This window comes from Neoarius graeffei, chromosome 19 (assembly GCF_027579695.1).
Source record: "Neoarius graeffei isolate fNeoGra1 chromosome 19, fNeoGra1.pri, whole genome shotgun sequence".
NCBI classification, from domain to species: Eukaryota; Metazoa; Chordata; class Actinopteri; order Siluriformes; family Ariidae; genus Neoarius; species Neoarius graeffei.
Window position 1 is genome coordinate 48,943,811 of NC_083587.1, and position 11,068 is coordinate 48,954,878.

Here is an 11,068-nt window from a genome sequence, read left to right on the forward strand (position 1 = left end):
TTTCATCACCGGAGTCGAGAGTACCTCTCCGAGGTTCAAACTGGTACCCTTCTAAGCCATAGCCTGCTTGCAGTGTGTCTTGCGGGATCTCTTCGTATGATTCGACAGAGCTGTCGCTTTCACTTGATGCGCCCGACGCCATGATTACATGCTTATCTCCTCTATTTTGGAGAGTTCCGCTAGTGCAGTGGGTAGCGCTGACGTCACGGTCTTTTAAAAATGGTGACTCTTGTGCGGTTTAGCATATAAAGTATTATATTTACAATTACCAAGATATTTCGTTGTTTTCTAGTATATAAATTTTATAGAATACTTAAGAATACGTTACTTTGTCACATCAGCAACTGTATATATTATATTTGGTACCCCTTTAAAGGACATAACTGGAACACCACATGCACCTTCCCTGGTAAAAGACGTGTACTAAAGGTGCAAAAGGCATACCCTTAATGGTACCAACAATGTATATTTTGGCACCTTTATTTCTGAGAGTGTAGGTTTGCGTTTAAAAAATAAACCTGTAATATCAGGAATATAGAACGATGTTTGTTTATCCATTCTAACTGAAAGCTTCCATTTACACTCACCTGTTCTTGGCTGGCAGGAGTGGAACCCAATGTGGTTTTCTGCTGTTGCATGCTGAGATGCTTTTCTGCTCACCACGGTTCTAAAGAGTTGCTATGAGTTACTATATGGCTAAGAACAAGTGTAGTATCTGTTCTTATCAGTTTAATATCTGATATGTTCTCTCAATGAGAGTGTTTATATTAAACAGAGTTTTAGAACAGGGAGCTAAAATAGGGTAGGGCTCTACACTAACTTTTTTTTTTTTCAGGAGCACACGTGCTCCTAAGTTAAAAATTTTAGGAGCACAGGGAAAAAAATGGGGGCACAAGTAGGTTTTCATTTTAAAGGTTTATTGCAGCGCAAGCCTTAGACACACCAACACATATAAAACGCAAAATTCAATTGAGAATGAATGAATGAACAAATGAATGAATGAACAAACAAATGAATAATGAACAACTGAATGAATGAACAAACAGTAGCTAAACAGAGAGCAGAGCTCAGCAGAGCTAACAACATCATCAAGGACAGCTCCCACCCTGGCTCTGAGTTCTTTGACTTGCTGCCCTCAGGCAGGTGTTATAGGTGCATCAAAGCAAGGACCAACAGACTCAAAAACAGTTTTTTCCCCACAGGCCATAACCACCTTGAACAATTAGCCTTTTTCACATTACGTCACTTGCAGGGGAACTCGTATCTGTTTTCAGCCTTTTGAATGGAAGAAGAGGTATATGGCGGCAACATATGTTAACAAAACTGTGTCATTCACAGATAAGATTGATAATAATATTGCGCATTGTTGTTTATCATTACATATTGTTAGCAACCATTCCAGTCACCTATCTGCCTTGTTTTGGAAAGGAAGTTTACTGACTTTCTATGGTTGCTACTTGTTAGCCAGCAGATTAGCATGCCGCGTCTTCTTCCATTCAAAAGGCTGAAAACGGATGTGAGGTTCTTCTGCAAGTGACGTAATGTGAAAAAGGCTAATTACATGCACTGACTGATGCCACTTCTGGCAGGTGCAACAATGAACCAACAAGGACCTAAAAGGACAATATTCTCACACTTACCTGATACAGTGCAATACTTAGTACAGTGCAACCTCACAGAGCAACTTTTTAGTTTTTATAGCTTTTGTATATTTTATATTTATATTTCTACACTTTTACATCCATACCCAATACAATGCAATACCAAATACAGTGCAATATCCTGAGTTTTGTAGCTGAACTGAGTTTCTATAACTAACTAGAGACAATTCCCCTGGGGGAAGTTGTGAGAGTGATGCAGTGGCTGTAAGAGTCACAGTTGCAGGAGCTGCACTGAACTGTGTGAATGTGTGACTTGCCATGAAGCTACAAGGCTGTGTCTCTCTGAGAGCGAGCAGCCCCTCCCTCCTGTGTGTGTGTGTGTGTGTGTGTGTGTGTGTGTGTGTGTGTGTGTGTGTGTGTGTGTGTGTGTGTGTGAAGGCCAATTTATGCCGACAACCCAGTCCTCGCAGATGGCGTCTGCAAAGCCCCCCCACCTTCGCAGACGCTCTGCGCGCACCTCCCAAAAATTGTGACCACCGCAGACAGCCTCGCAGACAGCGTCGCAGACAAGAGGGCTCTGATTGGTCCACTCTACATCCGCTGTACATGCACTTCCACTTCCCTACTTTCCCGGTTTGGTTTGTTTTCACGGCCGCCATTTTTAAAAACACGAGCGAAGATGGAGCAGCACGAAGAGCGGTTGATCGAGGAAGTGAGGAAGTACGTACATCTATACGACTCCAGTTCTAGTCATTATAAGTAACCGGAGGATAAACACTCCACTAACCACACCCACCAACTACTCCTAGCGATTTTGCGACTTCGCGCCCCCTTGCGTTGTGGCGGTGAATAACATCGCGCACGCCTATTGCTCCCCGCTCAACGATAAATTACAACTGTCTGCGAAAAGCTATCTGCGAAAGCCTTGTCGCAAGAGCATGCAGAGGCCTTGAGAGCGAGCAGCCCCTCCCCCACCCGTGCGCTGCGAGCAGAGACACAGAGTGTCACACAGAAACAGTGTTACCAGATACTGCTGACGTTTTCCAGCCCAAAATATGTTCAAAACCCTCCAAAATGCACTTAAAACTGCAACAAATCTGGCAACACTGCACAGAAAGTGCAGGATTTTCTCAGAGTGCTCCCTCCAAACAACGGGATTTACACGAAAACGGAAGGAGATACTCACAAAATTCTTTCACATTGAGCACTACAAGGCTCTGATGAACACATTGATGTAATTTTCTTGTCTCTTGTGTAAAAAATTATATTAGGTAGGCTATCCAGCGCTGGATTTACATACTTTGCAGTTTAATGTCTGATACATTTTAGAATGTTAAACTCGTTGCGTCTGTGCTCAGTGCTTTCCTAAATTGTCGGCCGCAAGAAGCCCTCGCACGAATGCGCGGTTTTTTTTTTCTTCATTCGCATGCTGAAAAATTCGCTCGCAAATGCGAGTGAAATGTGCGCACTGTAGAGCCCTGAAATAGGGGTTTGCTCCTTCTGCTTCACGCATCAACCTGGTATTGCAGTACCTCCAGGAATGGTGGGGCGGCACGGTGGTGTAGTGGTTAGCACGGTTGCCTCACAGCAAGAAGCTTCCGGGTTCAAGCCCAGCGGCCGGCGAGGGCCTTTCTGTGTGGAGTTTGCATGTTCTCCCCGTGTCTGCGTGGGTTTCCTCTGGGTGCTCCGGTTTCCCCCACAATCCAAAGACATGCAGTTAGGTTGAGTGGAGTGGCCTTGAGCTGAGGTGCCCTTGAGCGAGGTACCTAACCCCTGACTGCTCCCCGGGCGCTCTGGTGTGGCTGCCCACTGCTCTGGGTGTGTGTGCATGTGTTCACTGCTTCAGATGGGTTAAATGCAGAGGATGAATTTCACTGTGCTTGAAATGTGCATGTGACAAAGGTTTCTTCTTCTTCTATAGCGTCTCATCTCGTCTTCATCCGCTTATCCGGGGCCGGGTCGTGGAGGCAGCAGTCTGAGCATGGAAGCCCAAACTTCCCTTTCCCCAGACACCTCAGACAGCTCCTCGGGAAGAACACCGAGGCATTCCCAGGCCAGCCGAGAGACATAGTCCCTCCAGCGTGTCCTGGGTCTTCCCCGGGGCCTCCTCCCAGGGGGATATGCCTGGAACACCTCCCCAGGGAGGCGTCCAGGAGGCATCCGAAAGAGATGCCCGAGCCACCTCAGCTGATTCCTCTCGATGTGGAGGAGCAGCGGCTCTACTCCGAGCTCCTCCTGAGTGACTGTACGTCTCACCCTATCTCTAAGGGAGTGCCCAGCCACCCTGCGAAGGAAACTCATTTCGGCCGCTTGTATCCGCGATCTTGTTCTTTCGGTCATTATCCAAAGCTCATGACCATAGGTGAGAGTCGGAACGTAGATCGACCGGTAAATCGAGAGCTTCGCCTTTTGGCTCAGCTCCTGCTTCACCACGTTGGACCGGTAAAACGGCCACATCACTGCGGAGTCTGCACCGATCCGCCTGTCGATCTCACGCTCTATCCTTCCCTCACTCGTGAACAAGATCCCGAGATACTTAAACTCCTCCACTTGAGGCAGGACTACTTCTTCTATATCCTTCCTGGCAAAAAAAAAGCTCAAACCAACCTGGCCATTTTCCTCTGACCTTTCTTCTCAACAAGATGTTTGTTTCCACCCACAGAACTGTTGCTCGCTCACTCACTCAGTGTTTTTTGTTTTCGCACCATTCTGTGTAAACTCTAGAGACTGTTGTATGTGAAAACCCCAGGAGATCAGCACTTTCTGAAATACTCAAACCAGTCCATCGGGCTCAAACCAACACACATGCCACAGTGAAACTCACACTTTGAGATCCCAATTTTTCCATTTGAACTTTTACCGAAGCTCTTGATTTGTATTTGCATGATTTTATGCATTGTGCTGCTATCAAGAGATTGGCTGATTAGAGGAGCGTATAAAACCAGCAGGTGGATGTATTTTTCTTTTTTTTTGGAACAAAGTTTCAAGGTCGATCATGATTTAAATCCCCCTTCCTTCACCCACATTGCAGTACTTCAATTTACCAGCCCAACCTGGCCCAAACACCAGGTTCATATATCCAGCGTGATCAAAAATCAAACCACCAAACCTGGCAACACTGTTTATTTGACAAACTGATCAGATCATAAACAGTGTGAGCGCCTCATGTTTTGTTTGAAGAGGTTTCGTTCCAGCCAGTCTCTGACGAGCATAACACTATAATTACTCATTAAAAAGGACTAATGTTTGACATATGGGCTCAAGTTAGGAACAACCACAATAATAATATCTTCCAGGGAATGTGGGGTGTTTAAACCTTGTCACTGACTCTATTTAGCCGATTAGTCATTTAAAGCTTGATAAATGGAGAGAAATAAAATCTGGAATAGAGACAACCTGTTCCAGTGAAGGCGTAAGAGCTATTTTTAAGTCCAGGAAATATTTGGGTCTCTTTATATGTTGATGTGCTGTGATGGTCATCATAAGGTGTTGAATAAGCTCACAATTTTTATTAAAGCACATATTTGGACAAGAAGAACGATGTAATGAATCTTTAAAACTGCATAGCAAAGCTTGAAATGGGTTTATTACAATGTAGTTACATATAAATGGTTCCTTTAATGTAGACTAAGCTTCATTACACCCTGTGTTCAATACAGCCTTCATCTTTGGGAGTTGATCTGTGAGGAGAATTTCGGGAACCTTCTCCTGCTCTCAATACTCATTCTTTCGTCAGGTCTGACAAGATTCCTTTCATATACACACACCATAAATAAACCCAAAAGGCTTTAGAAGTGTGGGTGGGTGTATGTGTGTGTTTTGGCCGTGCAAAGAAATCAGAATCCTCCAAAGGCACTAAACCATAAAAGACTCAACAAAAGATCTCAGACTCACTTTGTGCCATCCAGAGCAGGGAAACTATGAACAGATGGGATAATGTTCAGATCGCTGTCCTTTGGAGAGTGTTGAATTACACAGTGCCCACGCTTATGGTGCTGAGTTGCTTGTTTTGGCATTTCATGGAAAACAAATCACAGCTCATGATTTGGCATATTGGATGAAAATGTGTGAACCACATAAACCTCATCACTGAGATATTTTATTCTCCTGGGTGTTTTGTTTTGTTTTTATTCAACTCCTGAACTTTTACAGTTCCTCAGTTATTTTCATCCAAGTTTATCATCAGTCTCAATTAGATATCTTGTGGGACTTTGTCAACTTTTCTATCTAATGTGCCTGAGCAAACGAGGAACTATATTTCAAAACAAGTGTATTTCCAAATTGAGGAATGTTGTTTATGGCCAATAATTTGTGGACACCTGACCTTCACACCCATATCATCCCATTTCAGATTTAGCCTCCTTTGGCTGTTGCTCTTCTGGGAAGGCTTTCCATTAGACTTTGGAGCATTCGTGAGGTCAGACACTGATGTTAGGCAAAGAGGCTTGGAGTGAAATCAGTGTTCCAGTTCATCCCAAAGGTGTTCAGTTGGGTTGAAATCAGGGCTCTGTGCAGGACACAAGTTCTCCCACTCCAAACTTGGCAAGCCAGGTCTTCTTAGAGTTTGCTTTGTGCACAGGAGCACTGTCATGCTGGCACATATTTGGCCCCTGTAGTTCCTGTGAAAGCAAATGATGATGCTACAGCATACAAAGACATCCTATACAGTTTTGTGCTTCCAATTTAACAACAGTTGAGGAAGAACTACGTATGGGTGCAATGGTTGGGTGTCCACATACTTTTGGCCATATAGTGTAGTTGACCATAATATCTATTATCCGTAACCGCTTATCCTGTGCAGCGAGCAAGCTGGAGCCTATCCCAGCTGACTATGGCCGAGAGGCAGGATACACCCTGGACAAGTCGCCAGGTCATTGCAGGATTGACACATAGAAACAAACAACCATTTGCATTCACACCTACGGTCAATTTAGAGCCACCAATTAGCCTAACCTGCATGTCTTTGGACTGTGGGGGAAACCGGAGCACCTGGAGGAAACCCACACAGACACAGAGAACATGCAAACTCCGCAAAGAAAGGTCCCTGTCGGCCACTGGGCTTAAACCGAGAACCTTCTTGCTGTGAGGCGACAGTGCTAACCACTACACCAGTGCACCGCCCACAATAACAACCAAGTAATAATATTTGATCAAATTTATTACAGTTTTGGAGTTTGTTACATTCCAGAAAGATCCAAAATATTCACTGGAAACTGGAAAACTATCAGAACCTAGTACGAACCTGGGACACAGTCCTGTTGCTCATCAAAATGGGGTCCTTTTGATTGTAATGCCTGTATGATTTTCCAAGAAAATTTTCTTGTCATAACAAAGGTTGAACAATCACATACGAATGAAGAAAAACACATTCGACATTAAATTTCATATATATATATATATATATATATTTTTTTTAAATGAATTATTATTTTTAGAGAGCTATGTATAAAGAGAGGGCAGCATGGTGGTGTAGTGGTCAGCACTGTCGTCACACAGCAAGAAGGTCCTGGGTTTGAGCCCAGCGGCCGAAGAGGGCCTTTCTGTGTGGAGTTTGCATGTTCTCCCCGTGTCCGCGTGGGTTTCCTCCGGGTGCTCCGGTTTCCCCCACAGTCCAAAGACATGCAGGTTAGGTTAACTGGTGACTCTAAATTGACCGTAGGTGTGAATGGGAGTGTGAATGGTTGTCTGTGTCTATGTGTTAGCCCTGTGATGATCTGGTGACTTGTCCAGGGTGTACCCCGCCTCTCGCCCATAGTCAGCTGGGATAGGCTCCAGCTTGCCTGTGACCCTGTACAGGATAAGCGGCTACAGATAATGGATGGATGTATAAAGTGGCTACCCTGTCCACAGCACATGGTCTGTGTGAGCAGTAGTAGGCAAGTTCAGTCTCGAGAGACCATTTGATTTCTGGAGGTTGAGCTACACTTTTTCTGTTGCTATAAAGTCCTATATGAGGAGCTCTTGTAGCCTAGTTTGTGGGCTGATGTTGAGTGTATCCCTACGACCACTTTTCTTCTGTTGCCTTGGCCTGTGCATTCTCAAACGTAGCAAGGCCACGCTTCATTGTTTGCTTCCAGGAGCCTTTGTCCCTTGTGCACTCTTGTCAGGTGTTCACGTCAATGTGTGTTTCTTTGAGATCATGTTTGAAGACGTCCTTGTAGCACAGGTATGGCATACCAACTGGTCTTTTTACCTGAGCAAGCTCGCCATACAGAAGACCCTTGGGCATCCTACTGTCTGCCATTATGAACCACGTGACCCATCCAACGCATATGTCTTGCTTCAAGGTGCTAAACATTGATGTAGTGCCTGTGCATTCCAAGACTGATTTGTTTGGGATTTTATCCTGCCACTTAATGTTGAGGATTTGTTGAATATTTCACACGTGGAACATATTTAGCCTTTTCTCCTGACGGGCTCTAAGTGGGGGTGGCACGGTGGTGTTGTGGTTAGCACTGTCACCTCACAACAAGAAGGTTCTGGGTTCAAGCCCGGTGGCCTTTCTGTGTGGAGTTTGCATGTCTCTGCATGGGTTTCCTCTGGGTGCTCCAGTTTCCCCCACAATCTAAAGGCATGCAGGTTAGGCTAATTGGTGGTTCTAAATTGACCGTAGTTGCGAATGAGAGTGTGAATGGTTGCTTGTCTCTACATGTCAGCTGTGCAATGATCTGTTGACTCATCCAGGGTGTACCCCACTTCTTGCCCATAGTCAGCTGGGATTGGCTCCAGCTTGCCTGCGACCCTGTACAGGATAAGTGGTTACGGATAATGGATGAGTTCTAAGGGTCCATGTCTCATTACTGTATAGTCGAGTGCTGACAACACGTATTCTAGACCTTGATCTTTGTACGTACAGTTAGCTTTCTGTTGTTCCAAACTCTTTGCAGAAGATCCTTGGGCATTGCGGTAGTGGCCTGACCAATGTGAGCAGTGGTGCTATAAATAAAAGTATATCTCTTTTATGAAATTTGGGACAGTTTGTACAGAAATATACTGTAGTAACATTTTGAAGCTCACTAAGACAGAGTTTCGGTTGGGCAAATGAAACAAATCTCTGATGATAGACGGGGGAAAATAGTGTGCATCCTATTCACATTATGTTAATGGTCTTTGTCCCAAGAGCTTTAAACTTGCACCTTTCAAACTCGCACCCACATTGCATAAAAGCAAGAATCTCCTACTTGCAAGATTTTCCAAAACAGGAGAGTCTTCCAGAGGGAGGACTTTGCTCTTTTCTCAGTAATAAGACGTTTTTTGTCTGTTCCACAATGTTAGACGGAACTGTAACAGATGGAAATATGGTGTATTGATCTTTAATCGATACAAATTGTTAGTAGTGGCAGATTGTGTCTTTCAGTGAGTGTGTGCCTTTGTATATGCGTAATAGTTTTATGCCTAAATTTCGACTCCATGCTATAAGGTTCAGCCATAATAGTTTCATAATAATAATAATACTGATAGTTAGCTCTCGTTGCATCCAACAAAGCTATAGTTGGGAAAGAGTAGGATGAAAAGCAGGTCAGAAAACCAAACCTTACAGCAACCACAAGCTCATGCAGCAGAGCCAGTGCTGAAATTTATGAAATACACATATATCATCTGGCCATGTTTGTGCTGGAGCCAATATCTTCCTTCTCCATTTGATCTCAGGAGCCGTACATTATGTCAGGAAATATTCTTGCCAGCTCTGTTCTTCTCGATCCCTTTGGTGTGCTTCAAGACCAGAGGATGAATGGAACTAATATTTAATAGCCAACATTCTGCCTGCTGTTTTATTTTCAGCTTTTCTTATGGCGAGAGGTTCTTCCTCAATTTACCTGCGTTCATTTGAGGAACACCAGTCCTCATCTCAGTCCTCCTCCTCACTGAGGTCACCCTCATTTATTTGTCGTCTTGTGTTCACTTTCATTATTTCTCAGTCCAGCTGTTTCTCTTCCACCCTTCCTTTCTACTTTTCCAAACTGGATTCTAGTTCAAACTTTTCAACCCCCGATTTTCAATCTTTTCTGGGGTCTTGAGGAGGAAAGTCAGATGAATGCAGTTCTGTTCTCCCAGGGTTTAAAGAATGTGTCACACCTGGCTTACATTGTCCCTTGCATTCTTCGTGCACTAGTATGCGCGTGTTCAGCGTGTATCTGCTCTTCTGAGACCATTTTACATTTGTGAAACATGTGTGCTCTACAAACACATCCAGGTACAGTGGGGCCCCAAAGTCTGAGAGCATGAGTGGAAATGCTTTCATACAATAATTTTCATTACAACTTATATCATTGACAACAATCTGAGTGAAAGGTCGAATCTTTGCAATATTTACATGAATTTCAGGGTTTCTTAGTATTTGCCACATCCCCTTTTTGCTTTAATGACGGTGTGCACTTAAGATCCACAAATTTGTGCAAAACCTTATGATCTAATTTAGATCAAATCCATTGGAGTGTCATTTGAGCACATGCTTGTTCATGTGGAAATAGTCCAATTGTAAATAAATCCCAGATATTCAATGTGGTCTCAGACGTTTGTACATACAGTGGTGCTTGAAAGTTTGTGAACCCTTAAGAATTTTCTATATTTCTGACCTAAAACATCAGATTTTCACACAAGTCCTAACAGTAGATAAAGAGAACCCAGTTAAACAAATGAGAGAAAAATATTATACTTGGTCATTTATTTATTGAGCAAAATGATCCAATATTACATATCTGTGAGTGGCAAAAGTATGTGAACCTTTGCTTTCAGTATCTGGTGTGACCCCCTTGTGCAGCAATAACTGCAACTAAACGTTTCCGGTAACTGTTGATCAGTCCTGCACACTGGCTTGGAGGAATTTTAGCTCATTCCTCCGTACAGAACGGCTTCAACTCTGGGATGTTGGGGAGTTTCCTCACATGAACTGCTCGCTTCAGGTCCTTCCACAACATTTCGATTGGATTAAGGGCAGGACTTTGACTTGGCCATTCCAAAACATTAACTTTATTCTTCTTTAACCATTCTTTGGTAGAACGACTTGTGTGCTTAGGGTCGTTGTCTTGCTGCATGACCCACCTTCTCTTGAGATTCAGTTCATGGACAGATGTCCTGACATTTTCCTTTAGAATTCGCTGGTATAATTCAGAATTCATTGTTCCATCAATGACGGCAAGCCGTCCTGGCCCAGATGCAGCAAAACAGGCCCAAACCATGATACTACCACCACCATGTTTCACAGATGGGATAAGGTTCTTATGCTGGAATGCAGTGTTTTCCTTTCTCCAAACATAACAGTTCTCATTTAAACCAAAAAGTTCTATTTTGGTCTCATCCGTCCACAAAACATTTTTCCAATAGCCTTCTGGCTTGTCCACGTGATCTTTAGCAAACTGCAGATGAGCAGCAATGTTCTTTTTGGAGAGCAGTGGCTTTCTCCTTGCAACCCTGCCATGGACACCATTGTTGTTCAGTGTTCTCCTGATGGTGGACTCATGAACATG

At 43.8% G+C, this 11,068-nt stretch overlaps 1 non-coding gene across 1 annotated transcript; it reads left to right on the forward strand.

Annotated features, from left to right (window-relative positions):
* The first annotated feature begins 674 nt into the window (after window positions 1-674).
* Window positions 675-866, forward strand: LOC132868117 (U2 spliceosomal RNA). The gene has a single exon (XR_009650806.1). It is a non-coding gene; the product is annotated as a U2 spliceosomal RNA (small nuclear RNA).
* The last annotated feature ends 10,202 nt before the right edge of the window (window positions 867-11,068 follow it).